The sequence below is a fragment of the Neodiprion virginianus genome, chromosome 4 (genome assembly GCF_021901495.1).
Source record: "Neodiprion virginianus isolate iyNeoVirg1 chromosome 4, iyNeoVirg1.1, whole genome shotgun sequence".
Taxonomy (NCBI): Eukaryota; Metazoa; Arthropoda; class Insecta; order Hymenoptera; family Diprionidae; genus Neodiprion; species Neodiprion virginianus.
Window position 1 is genome coordinate 32,879,027 of NC_060880.1, and position 12,572 is coordinate 32,891,598.

Genomic DNA, 12,572 nt, shown 5'->3' on the forward strand with positions numbered 1-12,572 from the left:
AGTTGCAGAGACAGGCAAACAATCCATTTGGAACGCGGTTAACGATTGGTAAGGTTCAAAAGATACCGTTTTTTTTCTCGCCGATATCTTCAATCCTATCGACAAGAGCTGGGTTAGGAAGAAAAAATCGTCGAGCTTCTAATTGACGATAAATCTATCCCTATACTTGGCAACCGCGAACGGATCGTTCGAAGCGATCGTTTCGTCCAAATCGAGCAGCCTGTGACTGAGCGAAAAATATATTGCAAAAACGAGTTAACACGGTTTACGGTTGTTCTTAGGCCACGTGTTTTCCCTCGGCCGAGTCTGTGCAACAGCTTGCAATCAGAGAGATCCTTGTATCGTGGCAAATTGCAGCGTTCGTCGGACCTTAAATATATCCTTTCCACCGTGTTATACTTATATAAACGAATATCGATCGCTTTGCAAGTCGATAGAACTTGGCAAACGCGCTTTCAAGAATTTTCGAGTATTTCAATAAAAAAAAAATTTCCCACTACCTCTGTTCAATTAAAAAGGTATTCTCCGAAAGGAGCTCCAAGATTGCAGAACGATATTCGCTTAGAACAAAAAAAAAAAAAAAACAATTTAAAATCGTTTCTCTGGGTACATGTAACATGCTGCGCAAAAAAGTACAATCGAAGAATGTAACATCGTGCTGGCTGAAAGATTGGACGAAACTTCGCCTGCTGCTGTAACCCGCATGAGACCAGGATGAAGAATTATTGGTGAATACAAGTCGAAAGTGAGGATGTACGAAAATTATCGAAAGAATGAAAAATGGGCAAAGCTGCGCGTCAAAGTTACATCGAGTGCGGTGATTAATTCCATAGATCGCACTACTCCACGTACGCCACACCGCACGCAGGCAGCGGTAAGGAATTTACTCTGAATAGCTACGCGACAAGCTTGCAGACCATGCACCTGCACTTTTTACAGTCTCTCGTCGTCTGCCCGTGATCGTCTATTCCCTGCACTTCGAGACGAGTCACGTTTAGTATCAACCCATAGCCGGTGTAACAAGAACCGTTTACACTGAGCCAGCGATCTACGGGCAATGAAACAATATAATAGAGACGATTGACGAATAAATTTGTTGAATAGGGATCATTTCTTGTCTTACTGCAAGCGAATCGTTCCGATGGCGTATATAGCGTACCTGCGGTGGTCCGCAGAATCCGGAGGTGCGTCGTATCGAGTTGGTGAAAATTGGGAAAAATCAGGCCTGTGATCACTTTGGACCGGGGGAAGAATAATTTCTTCGAACGACTGTATAATAATATCGAGTTGCAATCGGTTCGATAACCCCGCGGCACCGAAAGGCGTGGCTTCAACGAGCCACCCCTGACGATGAGATTGCAATTTCGGGGGTAATGAATACACGGCCAATCAAGGTATGTATCGTATAGGCCCCGGTGCAAACTTGCCTGATTGATTAAATTAACAGCATTACCGACGACGCTGACTCTTCGAGAAAATATTATCTCAAACGATCGCGCCGAATTCCAAGAAGAGAAAATTTCGCTACAAGTTTCTTTTTTTTTCCCACCTTGCGGTAATACCCAAACTTCTTAAATCTGAACGACGTCGTAAGCGTATGTATATGATGTATACATGGTTTGTATCTTATCGTTGCAGCCTTAATTACATTAGAAAGCATTTCCAAAGGATCTATACTTTATAGCATGCGTACAGTTGTAAATCGATCACTTGGCAGAAAAGAAGTTTGTGCAATAAACTGTCAGGCAGAGATATGGCGTGATGTCTCACTCGAACAAGGCGACGACTGTGAAATTGTAATTTGAAGCTGGTTCTCGTATCGTTTGTTGTAATTAATCGCCAAATTATGTTACACGGTACACAAACGATACAATAATCCGCGCTAACCTTTGTTTATTTATACCTATACATTGTGCAGAATTAACTTTACTAGTTGGATCAATTATCGCGATAGAAAGTAAAGTCGAGGCAAGAGTAGAAATTCTTTCGCCGAGATGACGCAGAATTGATAAACATCCCGAAATGATAAATAATATTGAAACTTACGCTGTCCGATCTGATGATGAAAAATTCGCATTATCACTCTGCAGTATAGGCAGTCAATAATCAGGCGTCCGCAAGTCACGTTGCGGTAACAATCCTGCAGTTTAAACAAACGGAATCCCCCGATCATTGCAAGATGCTTGGAGATCAGCCGGCCATTCGTCATCGACAGTGAGCGGTACACTTGTTAAAAATTTGTGTACGAAACTTCCTATACACTGTATTGGAAGTTTTATTCGGATACGAAACAGAGAATTCACCATACATTTACTGTTTATTCAATTTACAAATACAATAAATTTAGTAAATTCGAATAACTTTTTTGTGTTTTTCCTATAAATTTTTAATAAAATCAAAAATTTTCATTGTAAATTTCAGATAAATACATAGTAATTTACGTCGCTACACCGAATTTGTATATTTAAAACCTGATTTTGTAAATCGACAACTCTTTTTTTTACAGTAAATGTACAGTAAATTCACAATCATTTTTACGAGTGATGGACAGGCTGTGCAGAAAACATTCCCATACAAGTTTTCCGTCCGCACCGTCACGACTCACGCAATTTTCATCACTAAACCAAAACGGGCAATAACTGTTTGCCTCCTGACGATGCTGCTGCTGCCGGTGCTGCAGAACCAGGACAGCAGAGCCCCCGGATCACCGCGCGTTTATCTATTTATCGTATTAGCGAGCATGATGATCGCTTCCTGGGTCACACTCTTTGCTCATGGGAGAGAGGATCGATTCTCGAAAAAATAATCTCTGCAACGGATCGGTCAAGAGATTCGGCCAAATATGTAGTAGGTACGCAACATTCCCTGTTACGCAGAAACACTGTATATTTTATTATTCTACATTATACTTGTATTACATACGCAGTGAAAAATTTTCTGTACAACGATCGCAAAGTGCGTCTATTGACGTTTTTGTATTATAGAAAATATTCCGTAGGAAAATATGCAATTCTGTATCGTAAGTTTTAGCAGCAGCCGTGTAATTCATCTATTCGAAACATGCGTCTATATTATTTTTAAAGGGCTAATATTCCGTTGTTTAAATATACAGGGTGAGAAGTACGAACCTTCGTTACAGTACGTATATTATACATGGAGTCGATCGACACAAGATTCGCATTCTGTGTAACAAGAATTTTAACATTCGGAATGATATATCTGGATGGAAAAGGTTTCTACAATATTTTCCGCGAGATCTGCACTCTATTTCTGGTACATATTCGATACTCCCTCCTCTCATTTACCACTCGCTTCGCTCTCTCGACTCGCTTAACCTACATTAGCAACGTAAACAACCGTAAGATTCGCGAATTTTCGAGCAAACGTCAAATTCACCATCTACATCCAATTATAAATATATATTCGTTATAAAACGTGAAAATTAACAAAATTCTTTAACCCGTCGACAAGTCTCGCGGACCGTCGTCGTGTAGGTTACCGTATTAAACCTAGGCTGTTGCAGGTGTAAGCTTTATACACGCATAGTTTGTGTACATGCGAGCGTGATAGGCATCCGAACAAATTAGGAATAAGTTTCTAATTAACGCGGCGGCTCCGTATCCGGAGACTAATTTATCTCGAATTAAAGCAAACCCCGCGGTATGTGCACGTAAAAATCTCGACGAAATATTATAAGCGATACGCTAGCTCCAAGCGGCTGTATTTAGTAAACTAACTAACTACATCAACCAAATTAACTGAATTAACACGTTAGCGGCCGGCAGCCGTTCGTTAAAGTTTTATCACGATCTCAAGAACAGCGGATCCAGGATTCAATTTGATTTTAGCAACCGGCGCCGAGTCATTTATTCTTCTTCATCTCGAAAGGTTACACGCTCAACCGACGGTATAATATATAATCCGATATAAAGTGAAACAAAAATAGATGCATGAAACTGTCCTCAGCCTTGACATGCGGTTTGAATCGAGGGCGTGAAAATCAGAGATATTTTTGGGTCAAATCAAGCATAAAATAGGGTTAAGGACGGCGTCGCGAACATATGCGCGTTGGCCAACTTTATTTTTCTTACAATTTACCCTTTCGTATTCAACCGTCAATTTACAAAAATCATTGGTAAAATCGCCAACTCACGCAAATGCAACGTGCCAAAGACTTATGAAAATAAGCAACGATCTACAGGCTGGTGCAGCGGCAGTGCGGAAGACAAGTGAAGTCGGTTTGCCGAGTTCGATCGTGATCGGTAGATAAATTTTTGTACGGTTTTATAATGACACTATTAAAAGAACATTGCAAAATAAGAACTTTATTATAAATTATTATATCTTTCCACAGGCTCGGCGGGTTTAATTACCTCGACATTACAACATCGCGGCTCGATGTGTCGACCGATTAATTGATTGTGAGATTTGTCGTCGCCGAGCTCGCTGCGCCGTGATTACGAGTAATTATTTATAATGACAATTTCACCTTATAGTCTCGTGGAAGGTTAGGTTGCCACCAACTGCAATGATTTACTGCACGTATATAATATTGAATACACCGGCTGCTCAACGCGCTGGCAAATTTCGTCGAAACTTTCTGTTAAACATCGAAAATACAAACGATTTACGTTAAATAACGTAAAATTCGACTATGAAAAACAAGACGTAAAAGAACTTACGACACAATTTCAACGAAAGACGCTGCAGGAATGATGTAAAAATTTTACGACCACCTCGATTTGGTACGATGAATTTTGATGAAAATTAAGGAATCACGAGGTTCTTAGTTCCGTCAATCAATCCGCTCCATAATTCCTCGTCTCTTAAGTATTCCTTTTCGTCGACAGACTTAAAGTACGAACTAATCCCAACTAGACACGACCATCGTCTCAAGTCGTTGCGCACACGCGCCTGCGATCCGCGTCGGTTTCATCGACTAACGCGACTTGGCGTCATCGGCGGGTTTCTGATCCCCTGGAGTGACCGATGGTCAAAAATGCATCGGAGTCGTTACATGGGCACGATACGTGCAATCTGAAGGAAGACTATCGCCTGATAACGCTAAGCGATTGTTCCTCTAATGCTCTAATCCGAAGAGCGATTCCGTCAAATTTGCACGAGCCTCCGAAATGGTCGAAGATATTCCATAGACGGTGTAGACGCTTCGTCGAGGGTGGAACGATGAGAATACTTCACACGAGAAACTCGCTCATCTTTCATCTTTACTCGAAACTTTTTCTCCTCGTATCAAGATTCTGCTACCATTAGCCAGCTGTCAAAGTGATCATCGATCCTGCAAATAAGAATTATACCTTACATCTCTTCTGCCAATTGGCAAAGTTACCCTCGGGGTTACGGTTTCTCGATGAAGGTATAAAAGTCGATCCGACACGTCGCGATGTTGGTGAAAAATCACGTTAATTAATTAACTGAGTACTCTTTTGGCGGATCGACGTGACTAGGAACGCATGAAGAGACTCGGAGCATTTTCTGCTCCGCTGATCGGCGTCTCAGCCAGAGATCCCGCCTGGTGGGAAAAAAGAATCCCGCGAGTGAGAGAGGGCGAGGGAGAGAGGGACAGAGGGAGGGAGGGTGGGAGGGAGAGAGAATGGCGAAAAGAGAGATAAGACGGCTGAGAGAAGTCGGCAGCGTTGCTCCTTCATGCTCGCCTGATACGAATGTAGAGTAGGAGAGACACGCGACGTCGTCCGACGCCACCCGCCGACGTCCGGCAAGGCGCGTGCGTCGCTGTCACGCAACGACGACGCTACGAAGGTACTTCCGCCGAATCGCTCGGTTGCTGCTGCACGATTCGACTCCGACTACCTGCGTAAATCGTGACGTGGAAATTTGGAAGTGCTCGTTCTCAGAGACATAACCGAGAGACGACAGTCACGGTCGACTTGTTGTTTAGGAACAACTTTGGGCAAAGTAACGCTTCGCAGATCCGCCGGATTATCCGACAACCCGGAAGTGATGAAAAAAAAAAGTTCAAAATTTTGAAACCACAAAGCCGAAACGAGGAGTGGGGAGGGGAGGGGAAATTTGGCGAACGCGTTTGCTACCATTCTGCTGTACGGGAGCCGTCAACGAGCGATCAGATTAGCCTGTATACCGTGTATTGTATGCTAATCAACACTCGTCGCGTGTGATCCAGCTTACGCGTCACGCCTGTCTGTCACTCGGTGGTTCTCAACGCGCCTCGACTTCGATCAGCCCAACGCCCACCCGAGTCTCGTTTCCGCAAGCAAATCTCGCTCGCCTTCTCCCCACTCATTTACTAAACGTTGTAGATCCTCCTGTAGGAATCGTGCGTCGGACGTATGCGTGCATACGTGTAATCCCAGCTGACAACGAAACAGTCCGTCAGGCAGCTGAAGACACTTGCTGGGGAAGTCGGATCTGGTTAATTGCCTGATCTTTATTCTACCTTATTCTTTTATTTTTTATTTTTTCCTCTCCTACCAGCTACACACATGTATATATATTAAAGTTCTTGATAACCAACACCAAAAAATATTACTGTGCCCTACGCGACTAGCGGCGCATAATAGTCGTAGCATATGATGCATATTAAGCGCATGGAATAACCATGTAGACTCAGTTAAAAAACGTTCAAGGCAAGCGATAAGCAATCTGTATACATGGGTATAAGTGCGGTAACACAGTTATTCAAGTTCGTTGTACATTGTAGTATTTTATACGGCAGTTTAGGATTCCCTGAAATATATAAAGGTTGCCGTAAGCCGCAGGTCAACCGCGCAATGGAGATTATTTAAATTTACAGAAAAAAACATACAGCTACTCGATTATTCACTTTGTAACTACGATCGACTGCGTGTAAAATAGTTTTGTCGTTGCAAAACAAAGATTTTTACAAAGAAAAAAAAGAAAAAAAAAATACAAATATCGTTTCGCTGTCGTTGGACAAACTTCGCGAACCTTGTGAAGTATCGAAAATACCAAATGCTAGAATGTTTGACACGAGAATAACGACGCCAGTTTTGCAGAGTGAAAGTACATGTATGTACACATGTATTACGAATTCACACAGACACGCACGGGAGTATTCGAAGCGTGCATAATTCAGATCACTATCGCGTCGTCGTAGCGATTATACATTATACTATACGAACCGTTGGTTAAAACGCGGGTATCTACGCGGCGTCGGTGTACCGATTTATCCGATCCTTGCCATGCAGGTTATACACACCCGGTACAGTTACTAATTGACGCGATGTAAATAAGGTGATGTGAAGAAGAAGAAAAAACAAACTACACGCACAGTTAGTTCCTGACTGGTGGTTCATTGTTTTACACACAATTACATCCGCGGGTGATAATATTAAACGATAATCAAATATAATTGCACGCCTTGGAAATTTTGTACATTTATGTACATGTCAAATAACATATATTTATAAAAGGAATAAAATTTACATTTATTAAGACGTATTTCTGGATCATTTGACAGGCTGGCAATATTTTTTCCCCTCCAATAAATTACCCGTCAAATTTGTCAACGAACGGTTTTGTGAGACCGTCTAGTCGGTATCACTGCACTGGCGCCGATAGATTTCGAGATCGGAAGTAAAATGACAACGGTATACGTACGTAACGCTTCTGCGTCATACGTCAGCGTCGGCGGTGTCGGTATTTTTTGAGAAAATATAACATTCCGCGTGTATGCAAGTTACTAAATCACGTATATTTGTAGAAAATGTAGCGTATGAGAGAGAGAGAGAGAGAGAGAGAAGTAGGTCTGATCGCAAGATGAGAACCACGCTTGTCCGATAACAGAACCAGCTTGACCGTACAGAATATTTAGCCGACTGAAACCCTCTGGCGATCAGAGATAAAATCTCTCGTCGTCGATCGTAGGTATGATATACGTGATAGAGAGGAGAGTTAGTTCCGTACGTACGCGTAAAGCATTGCCGAAGGCTCATTGGAACGAAGAAAAAGAACGCGAACACTTTCAGCTATGTGAATCTTGGCACCCGACTTGCTCCGATCCAAAAAATTTTTCATGATTTTGAAAGATATGGGACATGTTTTTGATTGTAGTAAACTCGATTTCGTTTGTAGTGGTGCCAAAAAAGAAAAATATAGCCACTCAAGAAAACGCCATCCTCCGAGTTTAAGATGAATGAATTTTAACGACTGTTTTCCTCATAGAATCGTTTGTAGTTGATCGTAGTGAACTTACTTCCGTTGGTAGTTAGTTCTGTTTTTTGTTTTTTACATGGATATATATATTTCATTCTTTCTTTTAAAGTCCATATAATGCCTTAGACCCTGCAGATGCGAGCAGTAGGTATAAGGCCTTTCTATTGTAGTTCCTCAGAAACTGACACGGAGTCAATATTTCATGAAACGAAGCTCCAAAATCGTTGATAGTTGTTTGTAGAAGCATTGATTTCGATTGGAGCTCCTCAGAAACTAACATAGAGTCGATATTTCATGAAACGAGGCTGTTATGTTCTTCTATATGTATATTCTTCGGCTCCGCTTTGTGCGAATCTTCGCTTGCGTTTCGATTGGAATAAGTTATACTATATAGATCAGATAAATACCGTGATAATGGGCAGTAGCTGTCGTACTCCGAGGCTTATTGCGCCTGCGCAGCGGGTCGAGGTAGTCTCCGTGACAGACTTCGCGAAACTTCACGGGACATTCGGAAAAAATGGGGGAAATAATTAAGAAATAAAATTCACGGGGTATCGCGGGACATGGGGAGAAAATGCTTGTGAGAAATGCAATACATATAGATATGTTTACTTTTTAACTTGGCTGTTTTCGGAATGTTCAGCAGTGTTGAATTATGTTCTTCTTTCGTTTTGAACAAGAGGCTGGAGAAAAATAATAATATTAAAAATATTCCGCATTCGTTCGTTCTCCAAATCAGTCGAAAGAGAAATTATCTCTTCACCCACCATTCGATTAGATTTTTCACCATAATCAACGAATTTACCTTCCTCTCGCAATTTTATTCCACGATCAAATTTCTACGCTGTTTCGAAATTTTTCCACGTTTGGTTCAGAGTTTTGTATACGTGTAAGTATTGTCAAATAATATTCCATGATTATACTGATAAATTATATTTACTATATTGTTTTCAAGCTCCGCTCTGATCTCCCATCGCTCTGTCAAAACTACAATCTAGTTTCCGATTGATTTTTGAAGTTTACCGCGCTGCCGACATCCGCAATTGCCCGAGTTGATCGTAGAGTCGCGTGGGCGAATCGATAGTCCGGTAAAGCCTGCACAACACACACAACGCACATGCGGAGAGGTACGCCATGCGTGGAGCTTTGTACGTAAGTTACGCGCATTGTATACGTGTATTATATAATTCATGCGATAACGCAGGTTTACGTGTGGATATAGATATACGGATAGGATTTTATATGTAATATATAATACCTGCGTGTCGGCAAAGGCGCTTCTAAATACGTATATTTCAACGACTTCCCTTCGATAAGAAGTTCATGCGCGATGACAGCTCGCAGTGCGATATATTAGTATTACAATACGCGAGTAAGGTTTCGTCAAAGAAAGCGAATCTGCCTGCTATATGTAGGCATATAACGCAACCCGTGATCCACGCGAGCCTTAAATCTTTCCGTCATAGCGGAAGTATTCTTACCACCTATTTTATAATCATTTTTTTACGTATTTAGAGAACATTTCAACATATTTCTTTGAGGTTTCTGGCTATTTCTGATAGTATACTAATAAGTTTTCAACAGCGATATAATGTAAATTGTTATTCGTTTTCGAGAAAGTTACACCCCTACACATTCACAAGTTTTACTTAAATCATAAGTTTTTCGGCTCGCTGATTACGAATCTGAAATCAGATTTTAAAAATTCACTATGGCGAATCCAATCAGCGGCCCCGAAAATCCTCGCAGACTTTTTTGACCGTATCCGATGAAATTTGAAATTTTCGTCCGTCAAATTGGATCCGCCGAGATTCGTAATCAGCGATCCCCAAAAACCCTAGAATACTGTCTTGTTATAAAAGTTGACTCAGCACAGTAACGTCCGACTCAAGGGGTTAAAAGTTAAACGCCGCTGCTGCAGTGCGGTGCAATCGAGACTGCAATGGGCGTGTTCAAACCTAGGATAGACGAACCAACTAACTAACTAACCAACCAACTAACTAACTAACTAACTAACTAACTAACTAACCAGCTAGCGGTCAAATGAAAGTGCAAACAAACGGCATCGCCGCGATATCCTGTTGCGAACGCGCCGCTCTGTCTGCTCGGGTAATTAGCAACCATTAAGCCGATCCGACGATTAAAGTAACGATTCACGCTGCCCGCCACCAGCTGCAGTATGTACTCGAGGATCGTTTACCCGATATCTAAGGAAATCCCAGATCGATTTACGTCTGTATGATATATATCATACGATAATAAACTACACGGTACGTAGAAGCCTACAAATTGCATACAATGTGCAATACAAGGCAAATTTGCGTCCGTGATACTCTTTCGCGCGTTAATTTGAATCCACCTGTACGGACGATTGTATCACCCGCAACTACACGTGTACAACAGTGTATGGTACACCTAGTATACCTTATACGTGACATTATATACGCGTACGCACTAACGCTGGTTCGTTGTGCGCACGCATACGAATATCAGGTTATGTTGTGAAATTGATATGGAAGAGCTTGAATAGCAATGTTCCACTTTGCGCGTGTCAGTGTCACGTGCCGCCTGCAAAGTAGGAACTCGGCTGCTCTATACTCGTTACCAACAGTTTGCACTAGTTGGCTCGGAATACGATAGTCGCGGTCGGGCGGCGTATTCGCGGACTGCCATAACCCGGGGTCGATGGGGAACGAGGAGAAAACGTGGGCCGGCGACCGTCGCAACCAAATCAAAAACATCGACCGTGTCTCTTTGCTATACGGGTCTATATAAGAAAATGCTGCTCGACCGAGGGTTCAATATTACTCGACATCACTTTGTAATCACCGAAAGCACACTAAAATCGGCAATATTGAAAGTAATATTCTGCATCTGTGATCATTGGTAATCTCTTTGTAATCTTGGGTAATGATATGAAATGTTAGAAATCGTGAGAAATCACGTAACCAAAAATAAAATTTACTCGTCAAGTAATCTCTCGTAATCGCAGTGTCAATTTTTGTCTCTGGTGAAATACGGCTTGAATTTGACTTTATACGGGATATATAATTATTTGGTGTCGCTCAAACACGATCAGATTTTTAATTTCCGAAATGTATCGGTAATTTTAACGGCCTCGTTCCATTACTAGACTAGAAGATTGGAAAATAATTAACAAAAATTGAACGTGTAAGAGTTAGAATATTACTCCGCAGTGGAAAATCAATTAATTATACGCGTATCGTTTGAAAACAATGTCCGGTAGCTACAGGTGAGAATTAATGTCGGCTCTGATACCTGCATGCATATAAATACTAGGTACGTACGACTACACGTGTCCGGATATTTCGTCAGAGTTTGAAAGTATCAAACCAGCCGATCGATCGGCGGGTAATAGTTCCAGCTGATCGGTTAGCGATAAAATGAAAATCTCGGGAGAGAAGGAAAGGGGCAAAATACGCGTCGCCTCGCCTCGTCGTCGGTGTGTAAGCTCCGCGTGTCTCCTCGTCTCCTCGGCAGTGCGAACCGACGATATTTAACCAACCGACGTACACATGTCGACGCAATTATACCGCATGCCGTCAGGTAGATCCGGTAGAGATACTCTAGAGAACCGTTTAAGCGCCTTTGGGAGCACAAATAATCCTATTAAGCGTGTCACTGCATCTGTCAACAATCTGACAGCCAACGAGATAGGAACAAGTTCGACGGAGTCTACGGTCCGAGGCCGGAGAGACGCGACACGCACCAATATCATCTTTCACCCATGTACCTGTACGACGCAGCTGTATATGCGACATTCGAATCTGATTCGAGGGACGGGATAAACTTTGGATCGGGGGAACGAAAGTCTGAATGAGATAACAAAAAACACTAGGAACCCGTGTTTAAGAAGAAACCGACAAAAGTTTAGGGTTACTTCTGAATGGATCAGAGCTAATTAGATACGTAAAAAGTTAATGCCATTTGATATGAAAATCGATGGAATTTTTGAAAAATCTAATTTTTACAGATCAATTATTCAATTTGAATATAGCACAAAATCTGAACTGCTTAACGTTTGAGAGAAACTCCACATTTTGTCGCTTCGTTCGTGAATGATCTGAAGATCTGGTATCAATGCCGTTTGCTTGAGTATTGTCCGAAATTACTGGCGCCTTGGATGAACCAGAAGATTCGGGTGTCGACGTTGGAAGTGACTCGAGAAAGAGCAGCACGATCAGCTACCTAACGATAAGTAGAAAGCTGAAGACTCTTCGTGCGAAAGAAGACAAGCTCCCCCCTCCCCCTCCCCCACCAAAGACGAAGCAATAGAAGTCAAAACTACCCTATCCTCTTTTTTTTCGTACGTCCAAGCAGGATCTGCGTGCCATTTGTTTAAAAAAATTTAGATTCAGAACCGAACTAGACTCAGGTTA

The 12,572-nt window shown here is 41.9% G+C and overlaps 1 protein-coding gene across 2 annotated transcripts in view; it reads right to left on the reverse strand.

The window, feature by feature from the left end:
- The window catches only part of LOC124301778 (mental retardation GTPase activating protein homolog 4-like), a 258,515-nt gene that overhangs the window by 235,747 nt on the left and 10,196 nt on the right, over positions 1 to 12,572 (reverse strand). The window lies entirely within an intron of this gene.